Here is a 24,067-nt window from a genome sequence, read left to right as displayed (position 1 = left end):
GAAGAACAGTCTTATTCCTCCTATCTTCTTAAACAAAATTCCCAGTTTTACACCTTACTTTTTTTTTCAATCAGCACATCCTACAGGTGTTCCATGTTAGGGTCTGTTTCAGCATTGTTTTTAAAGCTCCGTGACATTTCATTACATGAATATATACTAGTTTGGGTAACTAGGCCCGCGATTGTAAGAGATTAGACTCCACAAATTTAAGTGTTGTTTTTAAAAGCAATTTAGAGTTCAAGAGCAGCAACTGTACAGACCAAAACAGTACAGAAACCTATGTAGTGTGATTTCACAAATTTGTAATTTTATTGATAAATATAAGTTCTCTTGTACATCACTTTATCTTTTCTCTCAAGTTTACTGTAAGCCTATCTAAAAATCTATCAACTGTTATAGTCATATGAGAGTGAGGAGCCTCAGATAATAAAAGCTGCCCAATCTCACTGAGAGCTTCAATGGGCTGACAAAAATGAAATACAGCTGCACAAGAGTCAAGACAGTTGTACAAGTCAAGAAATGTTTCATTCTGACTTAGTGGAATCAGAAAAGGTTTCACAGGAGAAAGAGCCCCTTAAGTTCAATCCTAAACGAAGAAATACTCAAGAGGCAGATGAAGGCAAGAGAAAGCATGAAAGAGGGATCAGAATAAAGAGCTGTTTGAAATAGCACACCTTGTCAAGAACTCTAAGGGTTCCACTTCCACTCAGAATACAGAGAGCCACAAAAGAATGCCAATCCCACCCTCATGAGTAAAAGCCAGATCTATCAAATGAAAACTTCTCTTAAGCCTAACAAAGAGTCAAGGTCACAGGGCAACCAAGTAAATTTAATTCCAAAGAGGGACAAGTTCCTCCAAGGAGAGACCACACACATAACTTGTTTTACCTTCAGTAGGTCACAGAAAAAGAAGTGGTCACCGTACACGTGTGTAAGAAAAAGAAATCAGCTAAGATTTTAACAAATTCTTAAAGACTAAGTGTAGACTGATGTGTCAGTTTGGAATGGCTGGAGACCCCAGACACACGCAGAGTTTACACTCAACTGTAAGTTCTTCTGCATGCCTCGGCCAGGTGCTCACAAGAAAAATTAAAGGTAAGCCAGAGAGAGCCCTGCATCAACAGGCAAGTGTGCAGGAGGTTACAAGAATGGGCATGAAACCCTGCCTGATTCCTCAACCTTTCATCAAACACAGAGCAAAAGCCTAGAGCCACTAGGGGAAGGACAGAAAACCCTCTCAACCTAGGATCCAGGCAAAAATCTACTGCTTCAGAGGAGAATACAAGCAAAATGCCTCTGCCTCTGGAGGAGGAGGAGGAAACAGTCTCAAGCCTCAAGACACAGGCAAAGATACACTGATGCTAGGAAAAGGTAGAGGCAAAAAAAAAAAAAAAAAAAAAAAAAAAAAAAAAAATTCTGCCACTTTTGGGGAGGGAGCAGGAAAGAGTCATGGGAAAAGGATCCTGCACCAATATCAAAAGGGATCAACTACTACATGACCAAATACAAATATATGGCAGAATCTGACTACCACAAGGGAGAAAGAGCAGAAAAGCTAAGAAAGCCTCACCACCAACACCCAGGAACATAGGGCCTGACCAGGATTGGGTCTGGACTAGGACAAGAGAAGCCTGCCCTGCCCCACAGACACAGGCGTGGGTAACAAGCAACAATAATCACTGGGCAGAGGGACAATAACATAAAGAGAAATCTCTCTGGTACACAGATATGCAAAGACTGTTGAAAGATGAGGGTGGTACAGGAACACAGAAAAAATCCTGTAATACCACATGCCACACTCTAGACACAAGGGAACAGCAGCCAACTGCTGGAGAAATTTGAAGCCTGTGGTACAATGAAGGTAATGAGGGCAAAAGAATCCAAACCTCACTCGGTTCATGATTAGATTGACTCAACCTCCAGCACAAACAGCCTAACAAAAGAAGAGGAGCATTTCAATCTCTCCTATTCTTCTGTACACAATGATGAACATTAAATCAAAAATTATGAAGCATACACAAGAGCAAAAAAATAATAATAACCCTTTGTCAAGAGATAAAGCAATCAACACAATCAGAAATGATTTTGCTATTGAAAGTATCAGCCATTTAAAAATAACTATAAATATGTTAAATGGTCTAGTAGGAAAGATGGAAAACATGCACAAACAGATGGACATTTTCACCAGTGAGATGGAAACTGTAAAAAAAAGGCAAAATATAAAAGATAGAAACAACAGAAAAATCCTATTAGAGAAAAAAATTCCTGAGACAGGCTCAAAAGCAGTCTGGACACAGATGAGGAAAGAATTGGTGAACTAAAAGACAAGTCGGTAGAAAGAATCCAAAATGAAAACAGGTAAAAAGAGTGATGGGAAAATACAGCTCGGGGCATCCAAGAGCTGTAGAATTATAACAAAATATCTAATATTCAACTGAAGCCTGAAGAGAAGGAAACAAAAAAAATGAGATGAAGAGATAATGGCCAAGAATTTTTCCAAATGAATCCAAGACAACAAAACAGCAAAAAAATCCTGCAGAATCCGAATCATAAAATATACCTAAATGCGTGTGTGTGCGCGCGTGCACACACACACACAAATATGTACGGATAGATCATAGCTAAAATGCAGAAAGATAAAAAAATCCCAAAGGCAGACAGAGAAAAAAAATTACTACATACAAAGATTAAAATTTCCTTCTCTTCAGGAAATTACACAAGCAAAAGAAAATAGCATAGAAAGATTAAAAAGCTGAACATAAAATTCTATCACCAGAAAAAAAGTTTTCAAAATTGAAAAAAGAAAGAATGTTTTGACAAATAAAACCTGACAGGATGCACTGCCTGCAAACATCAAAAATGTTAAAGGAAGTTCGTTAGGCAGGGGTAAAAGTTACCAGGTAAAAATGTAGATCTACAAAAATAAATGATGAGCACTATAAAGAGAAGGTAAATATAAAATACGGTTTTTTTCTTATTTTTATTCATTTTAGAATGAATGAAGAACATTTAGAATGAAGAACACAAATAATGTATTGTGGGGTTAACAACATATATACAAGCAAAGTTTATGACAACGTACATAAAGAGGAAAGACAGAAAATAAAGTATACGGGCATAAGGTGATCATGTGACACATGAAATATATAATGTTATTTATACAAAGATTATCAAAAGCTAAAGTTGTATCTTTTAAACCCTAGAGTAGTGATTCTCAAGCAGGGGGGTATTTTACTCCCTCAGGGACATGTAGCACGCTCTGGAAACATTTTTGGTTATCATAACTGGGGGTGGGGAGTGGGTGCTGTCATCTAGTAGAGAGAGGCCAGAGACGCTGCCAAAATTCCTACAATGCACACAGAATATCCCCTCCAGTCCCCAACAACTATCCAACAGTAGTGCCAAGGTTGAAAAGCCATGACTTACAGCAACTGCTAAAATATATGTGTATATATACATAGATATACATACTAACATATGTGTATATATACATATATGTATTTATACATGTGTATATAAGTGTATACGTGTGTATATACATGTATATCTATGTATATAGAATAAGCCAAGAGTTTACGTAAAATGGAATTATGAAAAAAGACTAACTCAAAGGATATAATAATCAATATTCTAATCAGTAGAAGATAGAAAATCGCTAAGACATAGAAGACTTGAAAACACTATCAATTGACTTGACCTAGCTGAACACTTATAGAATATTCTACACAATGAGAGCAGATATATATTCTTTTCAGGGGCACATTGAACATTCACCAAGAAAGACCACATCCTGGGCCATAAAATGAACCTCAACATATTCAAAAGAAAGTCAAATGATGTATTTTCTCTGACCAAAACAGAATTAAATCAGAATAAATAAGTGAAAAATAAAGAATTACTGAGGGTTAGGAATTGAACAACACACTCCTAAATTTCCCAAGGGTCAAAGAGTAAGAAATTTTAAAAATATTTTTAATTGAATGAAATTTAAAATAGAACATATCAAAATTTGTGGAATACCACCTACATAGTTTTTAGAAACAGAAGAGCATTAAATGCTTATATTAGAAAACAAGCAAAGTCTTGAACCAATAATAATAAGCCTTCATCTTAGAGAAGTAGAAAAAGAATAAACTAAACACAAAGCCATTAGAAGGAAGAAATAAAATTGAAAAAAAAACTAGAGAAAATCTATGAAACTGAAATCTAGTTCTTTGAAACATTCAATAAAATTGAATAAACTTCTGGCTAACGTGATCAAGCAAAAAAGAGAAGCCACAAATCATTTATATCAGGAATGAAAAAAGAGCACCACTAGAGATGTTATAGCTACTAAAAGGATAACAAAAGAATACTATGAACAACTTATGGCAATACATTTTACAACTTCCATAAAATGTACCAATTTCTTAAAAATCTGAAGATAAACTACCAAGTTCACTAAAAGAAGAAACCAGATAATAAGGATAGCTCTTAATATATTAAGGACATTTAATTCATAATTTAAAACCTTCCCATGAAGAAAGTTCCATGACAAGTGGCTTCCTTGGTGAATTCTACCAAACATCTACAAAAGAAGTTATACCATATTACATAAACTCTTCCAAATATACATAAGAAGAAAACCGTTCTCAATTCATCTTATAAGCACTACTCATAAATTTCAGCATTACTCTGATACAAAAAACAGACAAAAGAAAAAACTTCAAGAAAAATTAACTACAGACTAACATCCTTTCATGAATATAGACACAAAACATCTTAAACAAATATTAAAAAAATGAATCCAGCAATAAAGAAAAAGGAATATATATAATGACCAAACAGAATTTATCCCAGCAATGCACTATTAATATTAATATTAGTTCCACATATGAAAAAAAATCCACCAATGAAATTCACCCTAACAATGGACTAAAATATAAATGATCATCTTAATAGATGTAAAAAAAAAATTAGAAAAAGCCCAGTCATTCATGATTCAAAACTCAGAAAACTAGAAACAGAAGGGAAGGTCCTCAGCCTAGGACATGAGTCTACAACAAATCTACAGCTAATATACATAATCATGAAATACTAAATGCTTTCCCTCTAAGATCAGGAATAAGGCAAGAACACCTGCTCACCACTCCTATTCACTGTACTGGGCTGCCAGTACAATAATGCAAGAAAAATGAACAAATAAAAGCCTATAGATGAAAAAAAAAAAAAAAGAAACAAAAATGCCTTTTTTTTTTTTCTTTTTTCACAAATGATAGCATTGTCTATATAGAAAATCCCAAAGAATCTACTACTGAAACTGGTAAGACAATTTAGCAAAATTGCAGAATACAAAGTCAACACACAAAATTCAATTGTACTTCTATATGGTAGCAATGAATAATTAGAAATAAATGAACAAAACAGTAGCAATTACATTAATATCAAAAAATACTTAGGATAAATATAACAAAATAAATGGAAGATTTGTATGCTCAAAACTATAAAACTCTGAGTGAAAAATCAAGGATCTTAATAAATGGAGATATACTCTTCTCAAAGACCAGATCCATCAATATTGTTAAAACAGCAATTCTCGGGGCGCCTGGGTGGCTCAGTCGGTTGAGCGTCCGACTTCAGCTCAGGTCACGATCTCACGGTCCGTGAGTTAGAGCCCCGCGTCAGGCTCTGGGCTGATGGCTCAGAGCCTAGAGCCTGTTTCCGATTCTGTGTCTCCCTCTCTCTCTGCCCCTCCCCCATTCATGCTCTGTCTCTCTCTGTCTCAAAAATAAATAAATGTTAAAAAAAAAAAAAAACAGCAATTCTCATGCATTTATAGATTTAACCTAAGTCCCAATTAAAATCCCAGGAGATTTTTTTTTTGTAAAAACTGACAAGCTGATTCTAAAATTTATATGGAAATGACAAGAACCTAAAATACTCAAGACAATTCTGGGAAAAAAAAAAAAAAAAAAGAAGTTGGAAAACTTACAGTACCTGACTTCAAGACTTTGTTTAAAGCTATAGTTATCAAGACCTTGTAATTCTGGCATAAAGATAAACATACAATCCAAGAGAAAGGAAGAGACAATCCAGAAACAGATCTACAAATTCACAGTCAACTGAGTGTCAACAAAAGTACCAGGGTAATTCAATGGAATTGGCTTTGTAACAAATGCTACTGAAGCAACTGACAATCCCTTTGGTGGGTGGAGGAGAGCCTCAATTTATACCTCATATCTTATACAAAAATTAATAGACCTAAATATTTAAAAATGCAAAACTATAAAACACCTAGAGCAAAATTTAGGAGAAAATTAGGGGGTCCTAGGTTAGCCTAGGGGTTGTCAAACTTTTTTTGCAAAAGGCTATACAGTGAATATTTTAAGTTTTATGGGCTACACAGTCTCTACTGTAAATACTCAACTCTGTCATATTGCAACCATAGGCAATGTGTAAACAAATGGGCATGGCCATGTTGCAACAAAACTTGATTTACAAAAACAAGCAGTGGGTTCAGTTAGGTGTAGTCTGCCAAACTGAGTTAGACAAAGAGTTTTTAGGTCTGACACAAAAAGCACAAATCATAAAAGAAAAACTGATATATCACAGTAAAACAACATTTTTAAATTCTACTCTTCAAAAGACAGTGTTATGAAAATGTAAAGACATGTCACAAACTTGGAGAAAATATCTGCAGAAATTATCTGCAAAACACAGACCTCATAAGGAACGTGTTTTTGGAACATAAAGAACGTTTCAATACAATAAGAAATCAGCATTCCAATAAACATAATGGCATTCCAAAAAAAAAAAAAAATTGAACAATGCTAAAATGACAACTCTAGCAAGCAGTCTCATTACTTGGTACATGTGTTTAATCTTTCCTACTGGCCTTTAGGCTCCCTGAAGCTAGACTACTCCTGTCTGAATAGAGCATCCAACATTCCAGCTTATACAAAAAAGATAACCAACAAATGAAACAAAGTTATCAGGACATTTTAAAAAGTATTTATTTATTTATTTATTTATTTATTTATTTTGAGAGAGAGAGAAAAAGACTGCAGGAGAGGGGCAGAGAAAGAGGGAGAGAGAGAATCCCAAACTCTGCTGACAGCACAGAGTCGGACGCGGGGCTGGATCTCATGAACTGTGAGGGCATGACCTGAGCCGAAATCAAAAGTCAGACGCTTGGGGCGCCTGGGTGGCTCAGCCAGTTAAGTGTCCGACTTTGGCTCAGGTCATGATCTCACGGTCCCTGAGTTCGAGCCCCACGTCGGGCTCTGTGCTGACAGCTCAGAGCCTGGAGCCTGCTTCAGATTCTGTGTCTCCCTCTCTCTCTGACCCTCCCCCATTTATGCTCTGTCTCTCTCTGTCTCGAAAACAAATAAACATTAAAAAAAAAAAAAAAAAAAGTCAGATGCTTAACCAACTGAGCCACCCATATACTCCTATCAGAGCACTTTTCAAGTTAATTTTTTTAATGTTTATGTATTTATTGAGAGAGAGAAAGAGAATGGGGGGGGAGGCAGACAGAGAGGAAGACAGAGAAATCCCAAGCGGGCTCCGCACTGCCAGCACAGAGCCAGACACGGGGCTCAAACTCACGAACCATGAGATCATGACCTGAGCTGAAATTAAGAGTTGTACACTTAACTATCTGAGCCACCCAGGCACCCCATTAAGTTAATATTTAGAGTAGTTAATATACGTACCTGATATAAAAAGTAAACTGTCTTAAAGAGTTATGGTAAACAGAAAATTTCCCCCAATCATCCTGCTCCCTTTCCTTGTTTATTATGTATTCATAGGTATTCTATACATATAAAAGCATTTATATTTTTTTAATGAAAGTGGTGACATACTTACACAGCTTCTCATCATGATTTTTTAATTTAATGTACCTCAGAGTTTATTTCACATCATTCCTTATAGAATTCCCTCATGCTTTTAAACAATTTCATAACATTATATGAATACATCATAATTTACTTAATATTCTCTCACTGATGAATTCTTGTGTTGTTTCAGTATTGACAATGCTGTAAATAATATCTGTGTACTTATGAAGTAGAATTACTAAAAGAGTATCTTAATTTTATTTTATTTTTTTAATTTTTTTTAATCTTTATTTATTTTTGAAAGAGAGAGACAGCGTGTGAACAGGGGAGGAGCAGAGAGAGAGGGAGACACAGAATCAGAAGCAGGCTCCAGGCTCTGAGCTGTCAGCACAGAACCCGACATGGGGCTCGCACTCACAAACTGTGAGATCATGACCTGAGCCGAAGTCGGACGCTTAACTGACTGAGCCACCCAGGTGCCCCATCTTGATTTTAAATTATGATAGTCTTTGCTGAATTATGCTCCACAAAGTTTATCAGGGCTTAAAATACATATATGGAAATACGTCAGTAAATCTTCCAGATCAGGGAAATTAAAATAAAGCAGAAAATTCTCTTAGTATAGCCCTAAACAAAGATGTTTTGAAAATTTTGAACTCTAAATAATCCAAGATACCTGTTAATCCAAGATAAATGTATAGTGAATGGCAATGAGAATTGTGAGGCTCAGCATGGCCCCCCTCCACTATCCCAAAATCTTTTCTATTAAATTAACGTAATAATTTTTTATTTAATATTTATAACCTGTCTATTTCTAAGAAGACTTGGAGTAGTTACAAGTTAAAATAGAAGGTAAAGAGGATTCATCACAATAAAACTATATAAATAAAATTCAAAATTAGACACTGCTAAACAGTTGGTATGGGCACATACTACCCTCTAAAGATGGCTGCCATTGACTGATTTCTTCTCTCTCCTTGTGCACATGTCACTCCATCCATCAAGAGATGGGGCTAAAAGGAGGGGAAGCCGGTTGGCTCAGTTGGAAGAGCATGAAACTTTTGGTCTCAGGGTTGTAAGTTCGAGCCCCACACTGGGTATAGAGATTAAATAAATTTTAAAGAGAGAGAGAGAGGGAGGTAGGGAGGGAGAGGGCTTATTTCCTAGCTCCTTAAAACTTGGCTGGCCAAGATTTAACCAACAGGATGAGGTAAAAGTGATCTTCTCAAGCTCTAGAAACCAAGAGAATTGGCAGCTTCCTTTTTCTCCCTCTTGGAAGCTAGAAGCCATGTAAGAAGTCCAACTACCCTGAAACTAGCATGCTGTGAAGAGGCCATGTGGCAGACATGTGACAAAGCTTTCTTAGACTGTCCAGCTCTGCTCAGCTACCAGCTGACAGATCCCTGCTGAAGTCACAGAAAACAGAAGAATCCTCTAGCTGAGCCCTGCCCAAATTCCTGATCCACAGAACTGTAAAAAAAATTACAAATCAATGTTATTTTAAGACACTAAGTTTGGGGGTGATTTGTTATATGGCAGTAGGTAACTGAAACAAACACCTTCAAGCTCATGATATCAGCAAGTTAAAAAATTGAGTATCAAATTTAGTTCTATGTTTTCCAAGTTATAAGTTTTTAATTTTTGATTAAGAAGAAAACATAGGGGCACCTGGGTGGCTCAGTTGGTTAAGCGTCCGATTTAGCTCAGGTCATGATCTCAGGGTTTGTGGGTTCGAGCCCCACAGTAGGCTCTGTGCTGACCGCTCAGAGCCTGGAACCTGCTTTGGATTCTGTGTCTCCCTCTCTCTCTGCTCCAACCCTGCTTGCACTCTGTCTCTCTCGCTCAAAAATAAACATTAAAAAAATTAAAAAAAAAAAAAAGAACAAAACACAAATTTTGTATCTGAACCATATGCACTTGTATAAAGAACAATGAACCTTAGTCCACTAGGTTTCAAATTAATTTTAGAAGATGCACATCATTCAAATAATGTTTCTTACAGATAGATTCTACAGACAGAGAGCAAATCATTAAATCAGAACTCAGTATTGGCATTTTCATGTCAGGAGAGACTGAGATGACACGGTCCTGATACTTCTGTTCTTTGAAAACTTAATACAAGAAACTAGATGAATACATAATTGAGATATTCATTATACTACCTTCTCATATTTGATGTTTTAAGTGAGCTTTTGATAGACACTAAGTAGCTGTCAGTTTACGATTAAATCTTCTAATAAGAACACACAGAATACTCTGTAAGGTTGGAGACATATACATTAATAGCATTAAAAAAAAAAAAAAAACAACCTTCCCCCTAGAACTGCTCCCACTGAGATCACCAATTTCTTTAATGTTACATCCCATGAAAAAACCTTGGGCCACCCCTACTTATTTCATCTTAAACACAAATAACAATTCCCTTTTAGTCACTAAGTGCAGCCCACACTCAAGGAATGGGGAATTAGGTTGTATCTTCTTGAAGAAGGGACGTGTCTGCATAAATTACTTTGAATTCTTCTGTACTGGGTAAATAAATAAGTAGGGGCATTTATTTATTCAGTCACTTCTTTTAATCAGCATGGACCTAGGGATATTTACTTTATTCTCTCCCTTACAACCCAATACTACGTTACTTGTTTTGTTGTCCAAATTTTTCCCGCTTTGGCCACTGGAAGCTCTTTCTAGTTGACTCCTGCATCCTTTTGCCAAGCCCCGAGATTTTGGGATTTTGAATATATTCTTACTCTCAGCGCTACGAAATGTTCAAGACCCACCGTGTATATTCCTGCCCCAGTCCTAGTATCAGCCTTTTCCCAAACAGCCTAGCTCTTTTTATTGGAGAATGGTTTTAGAAACCAAGATCTGGGAGTGCCTGTGCTACCAGGGTGTCATTGCTCCTAGTCCCTCTCAGTAGACAGATGATGCATGTATATTAGGCCATTTATATAAATATATCTGTAATCATTTCTGTATCTATTAACCTAAATATGAGTTCATACTGATGTCTCTAACTCTAATCCAATACCACATGGTTCATTCTAGCCGTTCCCTTGCCAGGGTTATCTATAACCTCACTCTGCAAAGTGAGAAACTTGGCTCTCACAGTTTACCATCTATTTACTTGTTTAATGCTCATATACACATACAATGGTTTCAGAATTGTTAGCCTACACACTCCTGAATTTTTGTCCTATGTTTTTTGTCATTCCTTCTGAAAGTCTTATTAGAAGGATCCTCATTTTAGATGTATGTGTTCCTAAGGTCCTTCACCTAAATAATCTCTTCTCTCTGCACATTCTACATTGATGATCTTTCACATCATGACTTGAGTTACCTTCCAAATCACTATCTCTAGCCCAGATCCCTCTCCTCAACTTCAGATCCACTTATCTATCTTCTGGATTGGCACCTCAAATTGAACTCATCATCCTTCCCTAATCTTCTCTAAGATTCCCCTATTGAATGGCATCATCACCATGTACCTACTGCACAAGCAAAATCTTAAGATCAGGTCTGTCCTCTTCCCCCTACATCTTCCTAATATCCAACCATCAAAGCCTCAATTGTTCTCAAATCCATCTACTAACTCACCATCCCATGATCCTACCACGGCCAGCCCAATATCACCTCTGACTAGAAATATTTGTTAGAACAAACAAATAAATAAGACAACTCTCTAAATGATCTTACCACCTTCAATTTTACTGGGCTCTAATCTGATATTCTCCACATTATAGCCTGTGTGATCTCTCTAAAAAACAAACCAGATCACATCTCTTTTTCATGATTAAAATCTTTTAGTAATTCTCCATTCCTCCCAAGGTAATACCCAACTACCTTGACACTGTTTTCAAGGTTCTGTGTGATACTGTCCCTCATTATCTTTCTGGTATCATCTGATCCTTTCTCCTACTCTGTACTCTCTGCAATCAACTAATCTGAAATCTTTTCAATTTCTCCCTCTTGTCTTCTTGTCTCAACACAGATGTTCCTTCTTCAGAAAGTCAGCTCCTGCTCTATGCTCACATTCCCCCCACTGTAGCATCCATTGCACCGCATTGTACCTACCCAGTTATTTCTTGCATCACCCTCTAGACTGTAAATTCCATCAGGGCAAAATTCACATTGCCTTGTTGTTTTGTTTTTTTTTTTTTACTGTATCCTGGGAGCCTAGCTCTCTGCCTAGTATACAGCAGGTACACAATAAATGCTTAAAATAAATACTTTTGAGTTTCTGTTTTTGCTATTTCTGTGCCTTAGGTAAATGACTCTTTCACAGGTAATCAACCTTCAATAAGGTATAAAGTTTAATGTAAATCTGTTAAATCAAGTTTACTAATTACATTACTCTATAGAGTATTTCCTCAGATACTTTTTTTCATAAAAGATACAAAGCCAGTATTATTTCTGAAACCATGTCTGTCTGGCAACCTCTATTTTGCCTTCATATGTAAATGACAGCATGGTAAAGTATAAAACTCTGAGTTGATAGCCTTTTCCCTCACAACATTGCAGATACTGGAGTAGTTACCAAATTCCAAGCCAAGAACCAATACTATTTGGTGATGAAATTTTTGCTAGCCCTCAACTCAGCAAAATCTATAAAAATGACAGTACTGTTCACTGTAAAACAAAAATTATTCCATTATTTGCTTTATATTTTATGTCCTTATTTAGCCAAAAAAAAAGCTTGATAATTTATGTCAATTACTCAAGTTTTCTACCTGCATTTTATTAGTCCATAAATCCAAAGGTCTGGACTTCCCTGATTTAACATTTTCATTAAGTATAAGATTAGATTCCAATCTGATTATCTTTACCTTGAAAATCATTTTGTTTTCCTGTGTGTAGAATTTTCTCTCATCCATGAACATTAGAAACATGACTACAATAATCACTTGTCCCGCCATTTGGTGAGTTCTTTTTAAAATGTTAAGTCATCAGGGCACCTGGGTGGCTCAGTTGGTTAAGCGTCTGACTCTTGATTTTAGCTCAGATCAAGATCTCAAGGTTCATCAGAGTGAGCCCCTGTATCAGGATGTGCGCTGATAGCACAGAGCCTGCTTAGGATTCTCTCTCCCCCTCCCTCTTGGCACCTCCCACACACGCATTGCTCTCTCTGTCTCTCAAATAAATAAACTTAAAAACATTTCCAAATAAAACAATAAAATAAAAATAAATTTAAAAAATATGTTATCAGTTTAGCAATATTTTCAACACATAAACTGAGTATTTCTTGATTACTTATACATCATCTGCTTTTTCCTTCTAGAATACTCAATTTATACATACCATATCTCTTGGATCTATCTACCCTATCTATTATCTTTTTTGTCATGATCTGTTTCTTTATATAACTCTGGAACATCAGTTAAATTAATGTTCTGATTCACTAATATGATTCTCTGGATATGCAATTTCACGATTACTTTGTTCAAAATTGATTTTGTTTTCCAAAAACTTTTTCCCGTTCTCCGAATACTCATTGTTCATGACAATCACCTCTTAAATTTCACTGGGTCTAAGAATTTGGATTCTTTACATCTGGCACAGTGTCATAACTACTTTTCAGAAAGCTATCTGCTATGAAAATTCAAATTATTCCTTCTTTTGAACTGCTGAGTCTTAAATCCTACAATTTTTCTGTTTGCTCATATGTACAAGAAAGATGGCCATGTATTTTCAGAATCATGCTGAGAAAACCTCTCTTAAGAATTATTTAGATTGGGGCGCCCGGGTGGCTCAGTCAGTTGAATGTCCGACTTCAGCTCAGGTCATGATCTCGCCGTCCATGGGTTCGAGCCCCACGTCGGGCTCTGTGCTGACAGCTCAGAGCCTGGAGCCTGGAGCCGGCTTCGGATTCTGTGTCTCCCTCTCTCTCTGCCCCTTCCCCCACTCACGGTCTGTCTCCCTGTCTCTCAAAAATGAATAAACATCAAAAAAAATTTTTAAGGATTATTTAGATCAGTGTTAAAATCTTTTTCAGAAAATCTTCCCTTAATGCCAACTTTGGAAACCCCAAACCAGCTGGGGCCACAACCTCTTCTCTGATTGCTAACGCTGGCCTCAATAATAGCCTCAATCCAGTCAGTGGACTAGCTCTCTCTTTGTCAGTTCGGATCAGGTTCAGTTGCACATGAACAAATAAACACCTGTGGTTGACAGAAAAGGGAGGTTTATTTTTCCTCACATAAGGCCTCTGGAGGTAGGTATGTGAGGATGGACTGACAGCTCTGAACTCACTATAGACTTCCACTTGTCCTATCATTTCGCTCTGCCAGCCCTATACCCCATGACAGCTATGCTCAAAGTCATCCCATGGTCAAAAAATGATCGCGGCGCCTCCAGAAATCACATCCACGTCCCAAGGAGAATAAAGGAGGAAGGGGTGAGAGCTTCTTCTGAGGCTCCCCGATGAGTCCATCTCTTTTAAAGAGCTTTCCTAGAAGTCCTTCCCTAAGACTTCCACTTACAACTGCTGGGAAATGTTTAATTTTATAGTGGGGCTTAATGAGGTGTCCATAACATAGCAGTAATATTACTAAGAATGAAAGAGGCAACCAGGCCTCTCGACACCATCATTTTTCTGTCTCTCCTGAACAAGATCCTAGTTTGCCAACATCTTTCGCGATATAAAGCCAAACAAGAGATGTACATGTATTTTCACCAGAGCAGGATAATTAATTCTTACTGTCATCAGAACATAGTACTTCAATTAATGTATATTAAGGTTGCCCAAATTTTCCTAAAACTTCTAACTGTGTAAAATGCACTTGGTTGTGTTTTTTTGTTAGAACTATTCCAAAATAGGATTTTGGAACTAAATGTATTTGTGCCATTGATTTTCAATGACTCTTAATTGAACATCTTATTGTGACACTGTGGTCAAGTTAAAAACACAAAAAGACCTTGAGAGACTTGTGGTATCAAGTAGCTGAGGAGATAGAGCATACAAATAAATGAACAAAAAGGTATGATAGCATATAAATCTTTCCAAAGAAAAGAGGCAACAAGTGCTACAAAAACGTCGAGTTGGGAGAAAAGTTTAAGAGTGAAATGCGAGGAGGTAAAAGGAGAGAATGAAACAAACCCCCTGACAAGGTTTGTAAGAAACTAGCAGAGAAGAGAAGCTAGAGAAAAAAAAAGGACTAACAGAACAATATCCTTTCCCCCAACCCTGCAGCCCCTCCATAGCCCAGCTTCTACAGATCTCGCTCCTCTACAAAACCTACGTCTGCAGAATCCAGCTTCACACCCTCTACCATCTTACCTTCCATGTATTCTTTAACTCACTGCAATCTGGTTTTAGCCCCACCACTCTACTCAAGCTGTTCCCTGCCTCCACTGAATTAGCAAATCACCACTCAGCCCTTATTTACTCTTTGGTGATCTGACATTGTTGACCACTCCCTTACTTCTCTGGTTTCCAGGACGTTATTCTTGCTATATCTCTTATTCTTCCAACCCTTCCTTGCCCATGCTGGTTCCTCTTTTTCCACATAGCTCTCAAATAGAAGTAGTCATTCTGTCTCAAAATCTATATTCCTCCTGAGCAAACTCACCTATGAGCATGAGACCCAACACCACTATCACCTATATAGGACTTCCAAAATTGACCCAAGCCCAAACATTTGAGTTCTGAATCCATATATCCACTAGTCTAACAGAAAACACCTCTCCACCTGTTTGTCTCACAGGCATCTCAATCTCAACCCTACCCACCTCCCCCCACCCCCACCCCCACCCCCACCCCCTGCGCCCCCAAAACTGCTTTTACTCTTGAATTTGCTAGTGTGGTTTCAGGAAACATTATCTCTCCACTTAACCTAATTAAGAAACCTATAAATAATTCAGATGCCTTCTTCTCTCTCATTCTCACACCCAAGTGGTCTTATTAATTCTATATTTTTTAACATCTCTTGTATTTGTTTCCTCAGCTCTATCCCTACTGCTACTATCTTAGTTCAGGATCTCACTGGATCACTGGATCACCAGAAAAGGCCAGTTCTCTCTGCTACCATCATGTAGTGTTCTAATCCATCCTCCACTGGCACCAAGTAGGTTGTTCCATTTCAACAACCACATTTTTCATTCCCCGGATCTCTAATTGACTCTTCCTAATAAATGCCCACCCTTATTTTATAATCACTTGTTGTTAAGAATATAATAAATTCCTTATCTCTCTAAAATCATTGGCTAAGCTCATTTTATAAATCTGTTCTAGTAATTTTTTACTCGACTCTGAGCTCTCTGTTGATTCTCTTGCATGGTGTTGGCTTTCCTGAAACATTTGGCAATTCTTAGCCTTATATTTGGGATTCTGCTACATTCTGTTGGCTTCTGCTGATACTTCATTCAGGAAGCAATACTCATATTGTTTTCAAGAAGAGTGGAGGAAGAACAGACAAGGTGCCTCAGTGCCTGGTCTTCCACATACGAGTACAGCCAGCTACCGATGGTGCTTCACCATCTCATAGACCCAGGCTCCTACATGCAGTTCTCCCTTGGAAACTGACCTTTTGCTTGAGCGAAATTAGTATCAGAACATACACGGGTTGGAGCTGCTTATGTTACAGTAAGGCTAATGAATCACCTTATTGATAACTCTGGGGGATGCTTCCTGCTCTCAGGTTCCCCCACCTCTGGATATGAGTGTTACCCAATGGAACTCCTATTTTCAGAAATTCTTCACAGTTTCTAATTTACAATGATTTCCTCCTATTTCTTTTTTTTCTTAATTTTGTATTTTTATTTTTGAGAAAGACAGCGTGAGTGGGGAGAGGGGCAGAGGAAGAGAGAGAGAGAATATTCAGCAGGTTCCACATGGGGCTCAATCCTACGACCCTGAGATCATGACCTGAGCCAAAAATCAAGCACCAGGTGCTCAACCGACTGAGCCACCCAGGCGTCCCTCCCCTTTTTATTTCTATGGATGACTACATATATATTTTTCTATTATGTCTATAGATTTGGTGAAGGAAAGCAAAAAGGTAGTGAGTGTTCAATCTACCTTCTTGAAATTGGCAAAAATAAGTTTTCTAAAATGCAGATCACATCATGAATCTGTCCCTTTTCTATCGTAAAACCCTTTATGGGCTCCCAACTTCCGACACACAGACTCTAAATGCCTAACTATCACAACGTCCTCAATACAGCTGGTGACTCCAAACATCTTCCCACTCCTCATGCAATACCCTTCATTGTCCAGCAATACCTAACAACTTAGAGTTGGCCATATACAACATGCTTTTGCAGAATTTCATACCTTTGTATTTATCATTCTTTTGCTCTTTAATGCTTCCTCCTCCAGCTCTGTTTAGTCTTCTAGGCATCCTTCAAAATCCAGATTCAAAAGAGTGGGAAGAAATGCATATCAAGGTATTAAGAGTGGTTGTTTTCCTGAGTTTCGATATCTATATTTCCTAATTGCTTCTTTACGTTAAGAATCTCCTATTTTACTGAGGGGCAAAAAGGTTTTTTCCATTCTAAAACTCTAGTCAGGGGTCCCCTGCTCTGCAAACCGTTACTTGACTGGCCAAAATAGATTCACTTCCTCTCTGTGTCACCACGTTGCCATGTTACACCTCCCCTTGTTTTAATCACACTGTGTTAAGAGTTTTTCTTCACCTACTAGACTATAAACTACTTGAGAACAGAGTTCTATGTCTTCTTGATCTTCCCAGAACTTAAAAGAACCTGAAATTCTGCACATGCCTAATAAATGTTTGCTAAACAAATGAATAAACAACAAAACTGGAAGAATCAGGAATGGGCAGTTTCACAATCATACAAACTGGTCTCAGAAAGTCATTTAACTTTTCCTCCTAGAAAAAAGGGGAAACGTATACACAGACATTTAGAAACAGTGAGAAAAATACAATAATTAATTTATCGTTTTAAATCAGAAAAGATTTTAAGAGATCAGCCCATGCAAGCCTTCAAGTTACAGATTAAAAGAACTACATCCCAGAGAGAGGGAAACTGATCTGCTCAAGCTCAGAACCTCTAACAGAATAGGGATTCGAACCCGGATCTTCCAATTCCCATTACAAAGATCATTCAACTTTATTGACTTGTCCTATTACTGTTCATGTCACGTGAGGTGTGGGATGGATAATACCACCTTAACAGCTAAACACTGCTTGAAAATGATAGTTCTCCCAAACTGCACCATCACCTAAATTTGGCCATGGTTTGCCTTAGAATAAAACTTCTCTTGTTAGTGGCTACTAGTGCTCAAACTGGGGAAGGAAAGGTGAAAAGCATTCGTTCAGGCCATAGATTTGATTTTACCAGGTGACCAAGTACCAAACACAGATAGAAGATTTGTCCTTTTTGTGGATCTATTCGGTAATTTTATCAGACATCCTGAAAAGCAAGCAAGCAAACAAACAAACAAACAAACATATAAGGTCATCTCTTAACACTGGAAGTAAGGTAGGGGCACCTGGGTGGCTCAGTTGGTTGAGCACCCGACTCTTGATTTTGGCTCAAGTCATGATGATCACAAACAAGATTGTGGGATTGAGCCCCACATCAGGCTCCGTGCTGAGTGTGGAGCCTGCTTAAGATTCTCTCTCTCCCTCTGCCCCTCTCCCCCATTTGTGCACACTTTCTCTCTCAAATGAAAAAATAAATAAAAATGAAAAAAAAAAAAAGAAAGTAAGGTAAATTTCCCAAACCTGCATAGTTGTAGGTCTACAAGGAAAGAAAGGGGTTTTTGTTGGTTTGCTTGTGATAATGGGTTGTTCCCTTCCCCCATCCTACAAACAAAAAGTTAGCATAGTTTTCAATTGAGCAGTCCATCATTGCTATTCAATAACACTCAAGAAGCCATAAGATCATTTTTTATTATGAGGCTTTAATACTGCTGAAGTGAGGCTACAAAGAAATCTGATATTATAAGAAATCCCCATAAGACTCTGGGTCCACAGCAATCAACCTCTTTTAAGAGATATCTTCTATCTAAAATATTCATAAGTACATTTTCTTTACCTTACGTTTCAACCTCAAGATGTTTCTCAGTTCCTCCTCTCCCTACCAGCACTGATGAGATTTGCAAAGGTACTACACATCCAAGTCTGAATACGTGTGAACTCTGGACTTTGCCAGTTAAATTTTTTTTAATATTTTATTTATTTTTGAGAGAGAGAGAGAGAGAGAGAGAGAGAGAGAGTGGGTATGAGTAGGGGAGGGGCAGAGAGAGAGGGAGACACAGAATCCAAACCAGGCTCCAGGCTCTGAGCTGTCAGCTCAGAGCCTGACGTGGGGCTCGACTTCGTGAACCATGAGGTCATGAACTGAGCTGAAGTCAGACACTCAACTGACTGAGCCACTCAGACTCCCCAGGACTTTGCCATTTTAAAGGAAGTAAAAGAAAAATACAAAATAACCTAGCTTGAGACAGTGACTGCAATGCCACTACATGTTAGTATGTCTAATCGGCATATGGATGATAAATTAGTGGGAAATAACTATGTGACAACAAAGGCTAGATTAAGAAAATTGGGCCTCAGGAGGAACAAACAATCAATAAGCCCCCTGAGAGAACAAAAGCTAAAATCTGAAACATAGGCCCAGGGCCATACTATTACAAAAGTGAAGTATAAGAAACAGATGTGTCTTTATTTCCCAAAATAAATTAGCTAGAAATTCCACAGTGTTAATCATAATAAAAATTTACTCACTAAAATGTCGTAACATAAATAAATGACAAAGTGAATGTAATTATTAACACAATGGTCCATCTCTAACTTTTAATGTAAACAAACATAGGTTTTTTTTGCTTAAATCAAAACTGTATTGAACATCTTCTGTCCAACACTTCTTCAGATATTCCGCTGACCAGTAAAAGACTTTCAAAATTGTGGCACCAGAAAAATAAGCTATTGTTAATTCTTAAAGTGGAAATCTTTGGTAGCAACTCTGATGTACTTTGCAATTTTTAGTGAGAAATTAATAAAATGCTATTTGTGATAAGTAGTAGAACATCTCTTAATTCATGGGGGGGGTTATGTTAAGAACTTAAATAATCTGAGAAATTTAAAACTGATTTTTTAAAATCTACAATATGCTAAAACAAAAAAAATGTGTATATTTTACCACTAGCTGAATTATCTAAGAGCTTAAGTTATGTCATTATGCTAATTATGGCTGATCTTTTCATAAAATTAGCAGTTTTCACAGCATAACCATCAAAAAAAAATTAGGTGGATAAATCAGGACAATACTAAAGAGAATACATAAATGTTGCACTGATCTCTCAACTATCCTTCTAGAGAAAAAAATGGCAGAAAGAAGTGGGTAAGGACACTTCCAGGCAGAGTAGCTGTCCATAAACCTTGATCCTACACAATGCTAACTAACCATACTCAATACCCACCAAGGAACAGCCCTGTGGCGGCTGGCCCCTGCTCAGCCTCAGGCCTCCTTGTTAAATATTTTTTTCAATGACTTGCTCCAATAATTCAAAAAAATTTTGCTCATCAGATCTGTTGACAACAGAAAGCTAAGTAGCCTAGACAATGCGATAAATGAAAATTAAAAATGGTAAATGATCTAAAGGATAGAACACTACGTTAAAAACAAACTAGATCTAAATTAAGGGTGATACATAAATGTCTGCTGTGTAGTATTCTTTATTGGCTACATATTTTTATAAACTCTTTTGCATCTATTAAATGTTTATTTTAAAAAAAATTTTAAAGTTAATAGTAAATAGGGGCAACTGGGTGGCTCAGTCAGTAAAGTGTCCAATTCTTGATCTCTGCTCAGGTCTTGATCTCAGGGTCGTGAATTCAGGCCCCACACTTCACTCAGAGCTGGGCAAAAAGCCCACTTAAAAAAAATTTTAAAAAGTAACAATAAATGAAGCACTAGAATAAAGCATATTAAAGTCCTTTCAATAGATATTTCATGTAATTCTCGTAACAATCCTAGTAATGAGGCATCATTGTCCTCATTTAAAAAAAAAAAAAGCTAAGTCAATAATCCAAGGACACTTTACTACTACATGGGAAAACCCAAATCTTTTTGCCCCTAATGTCCATAGCCTGATTCGCTACATCATTCTCTTCTCTTAAGTTAAAATGAAAACAGGAAGATCTGGCTTAATAGCCAATTATGAAAATAAATAGGTAAATACATAAATAAATTCATCTACAGGCTTACGTGACCAAAGTAGTTAATGGGAACAAAATGAAGCATATATGGTCATTTAAAAAAAGAAAAAAAAAACCTAATTGGAAACTTGGACTATCTTGAGCACATTGATAAAATAGACCCATTCTGATCTCAGCTGATTAGAATCACATTTAAACCATGAGATGAGGTTTTTGAATACCATGATTTCAAGGACTTAAAGTTAGAGACTATCTAGAAGGATTTCCAAGTTTGAAAACAATGGCATACAAGAACAATTAGGCTATGGAAATCAGCCTGAAAAAGAGAAGCATATGGGAAGACAGACTAGCTATCATCATATAGAGACATCAAAGCAGTCATCAAATATCTGAACCCTCGACCTATCAAAATGGACAGAGATGTGTTCTATATGACTTCAGAGAATGTAACTAGGACAAGTAAGTAGACAATGGAAAGAAGCCAACCCCCCACAATCATTATTACTAAAGATAATCAAACAGAAGAGAGATGGACTAAAAAAACCAAAGGTTCCAGGGGGTTAAAAGATACAAACTTCCAACTATAAAATAAATAAATCAAAGGGTGTAATATGCAGCAGCATGGTAACTACAGTTAATATTACTGTAGTGCATATCTGAAAGCTGTCAAGAGAGTAAATCCTAAAAGTTCTCATCACTAGAAGAAAAAAAAAGTTTGTAATTCTGTATGGTGACAAATGGTAACTGGACTTCTTTGATCATTTCACAGGGTATACAAACATCAAATCATTACACTGTACACCTGAAATTAATATATCAATATGTCAATTATACCCCAAATTTAAAAAAAGGTCCCTTACAAATCTCAGATTCTTTTCTCCTAATCCTCACCCTTAAAATGAGGGCTTTGTTCTCTAAAACCAATTGTAGCCTTTATTTTAACTATATGTTAGTCATTTAATATTTTATATGCATATTCCTATAAAAGAAATGTCACAAATTATGGTCCAATCGGCAGGCTAATCCACAAAAGCTTATTTTGCAAAACTGCACTACAACATTAACTATAGTGGAGTTACATTTTATTTGCTTGTATCTTTCCCAAATTCAACTTAATCTTCACCCCCATACTAGTTTCCCAAATATGGAAAATGAGACTACATTGAAGAATCAACCTAAGTTGGACGCATGTGAGCAGGAGGTCATCAGAACAAGACAGCCTTAAAGAAAAAAATGTCCTTTGTTTCCCCTAAAGTGTCATCTCTAGTAATTTTTTACTAAATCAATTTGCCTTTTACAAATTCCACATTTCTGCACAGTCTTCTCCATGACCCTCTTCCCTAATTTTGGTAACCTTAAATTCCCCTACACTGTAGAACCCTACTCTAGCCGTACTCTGGCTGCCCCATCTTACCATAATACCCTCATCTCCAATATTACATTTCTCCCTTCTAATCACAACTACACTAGGAGTGCAGAGGCAATCTGACTAGAACAGGTTATAAACTCTTAACCTAACCAGAGGTATCTTAGAAGCAGGTATTTGTCTATCTAAATGAATTCTTAATAGACAGAATTTCAGGCAACATAACAAAGTGAAATTAAAAAATCATCATGTTGATTAAGATATTTTTGTGCAAGGTCCATCAAAAGCTTTGTCTGAAATCAGCTCCCATAAGTGGATTCTGTTTCATAACCTTTCTCCTTCCTCTAATCCTAGGTTTCTAAGAATTATATCCCTGATTTATAGGCAGAGGGAGTCTGATAACAAATAGGACTGGGAAAAATGGCTTCCACTGGTACCTGTGTAAATTAATACACCTCAATTAGAGAAAAACCTTGAATAGATAAATAAAATATTAAGAAGTTAGGAAAATTGTAAGAATGAGGAAAATGAGTCTATATACTTGTCTGAGGCTTAACATGACATCTGCTTTCCCATTAAATGTCAACACGTGTGGTAGAAAGACAAAAACAATCTATCAGCTTTAAAATACAGGTATAAATGATGATGGGGGAGCTGATTACGTGTAATAAAAACATGATTGTTACAGGAGAATGATATTGAGGGGAAGGTAGAAGGACACAGTCAACGAAGAGATCTTTTGAAATGAATGGATAACCCAAATATAAATAATCCACCTACAGATAATCATGACCGTACATATAACTAAAGGTAAAATATATTATTCTTAATTAACACATGTAAAATGTTTAGAACAGTGCCTAGTATATAATAAATACTCAAAAAGTGTTCACTTCTACAATTATTAGTTTATAATACCCATTGTTTGCAGTTTAAAGGAATTCTAAGAACTCGATCCTATCCTCTCCTAAGGGTAAGGAGTAATACATATTTTAAGATAAACACAAACCAAATGTATTACCACTTGCAGACTTCTGAAAGTAAGAATCTTCCTCAGATCACAACGATGTGTTACGCTACAAATTACTAGAAGATATGACATTGCTAATGATTAAAGTTGTACTTTACCCTTTTCATCCTTGACAATCTTGAGTCCTCTTCCCCTCTATTTTAACTTCTGACTGAAACTGTCCCTCAATGTACATTTTGGTTACTGCATCCTTTTGTTCAGTTGTCCTTCCTCCTCCCAATTCTACCCCACCCCCGAATCAGGACCCAACCTCTAGCTCTCAGAGTTGGGCACGTCTGGTGTATTCTCTTTGTACCTTCCAAATGCCTCTAATGGGTGCCCTTATCACATATCATTATAATAACTGCTGCTGTATCTACTGCCACTGTAGTCTGACAGTTCCTTGAGAACAAGGTCCATATTTTCTTCATCTTTATGAGGCTGGCACACAAAGCCTAATTCTAAAGGCTTCTAAATGTTTGTTAAATGAATGACCCTATCCTTCAGAAATAAACTACATCACAAGAAATAGTTTGATAAATTACAGTATAGCTAGATAAAGTATTACATAGTTACTAAATCATTATAAAAATTAAGTCATTATGAAAACTCAATAATAGTTAGAGAGGCTGCATATCACAGTGACTCAGAGCATGAGATGTGGAGCCAGTGCCAGCTTTCATTCATTCATTCAACAGACATTTAATGACAGGCCACTAAGCCAGGCACTGTTCTATCCTGGCCTCAC

At 36.9% G+C, this 24,067-nt stretch overlaps 1 protein-coding gene across 10 annotated transcripts in view; it reads right to left on the bottom strand.

The window, feature by feature from the left end:
* NCOA1 (nuclear receptor coactivator 1) overlaps positions 1–24,067 on the bottom strand; it is a 239,996-nt gene that overhangs the window by 188,664 nt on the left and 27,265 nt on the right. Inside the window, exons 1-2 of one of the 10 annotated variants that reach the window (XM_081795177.1) lie at positions 18,506–18,946; positions 17,089–17,156 (exon numbers count right to left, since the gene is read on the bottom strand). The exons of 7 other annotated variants lie outside the window; for them this stretch is intronic. The gene's annotated coding sequence lies outside the window, so the exon portion shown is untranslated. Of the gene's footprint in view, positions 1–17,088; positions 18,434–18,505; positions 18,947–24,067 lie in introns of those variants that run through there. 2 more of the 10 variants (XM_081795176.1, XM_081795175.1) reach the window with 2 other exon arrangements.

Source organism: Panthera onca, chromosome A3 (assembly GCF_046562875.1).
Source record: "Panthera onca isolate mPanOnc1 chromosome A3, mPanOnc1 haplotype 2, whole genome shotgun sequence".
Lineage (NCBI taxonomy): Eukaryota > Metazoa > Chordata > Mammalia > Carnivora > Felidae > Panthera > Panthera onca.
This window is presented reverse-complemented; position numbering and strand designations above follow the sequence as displayed.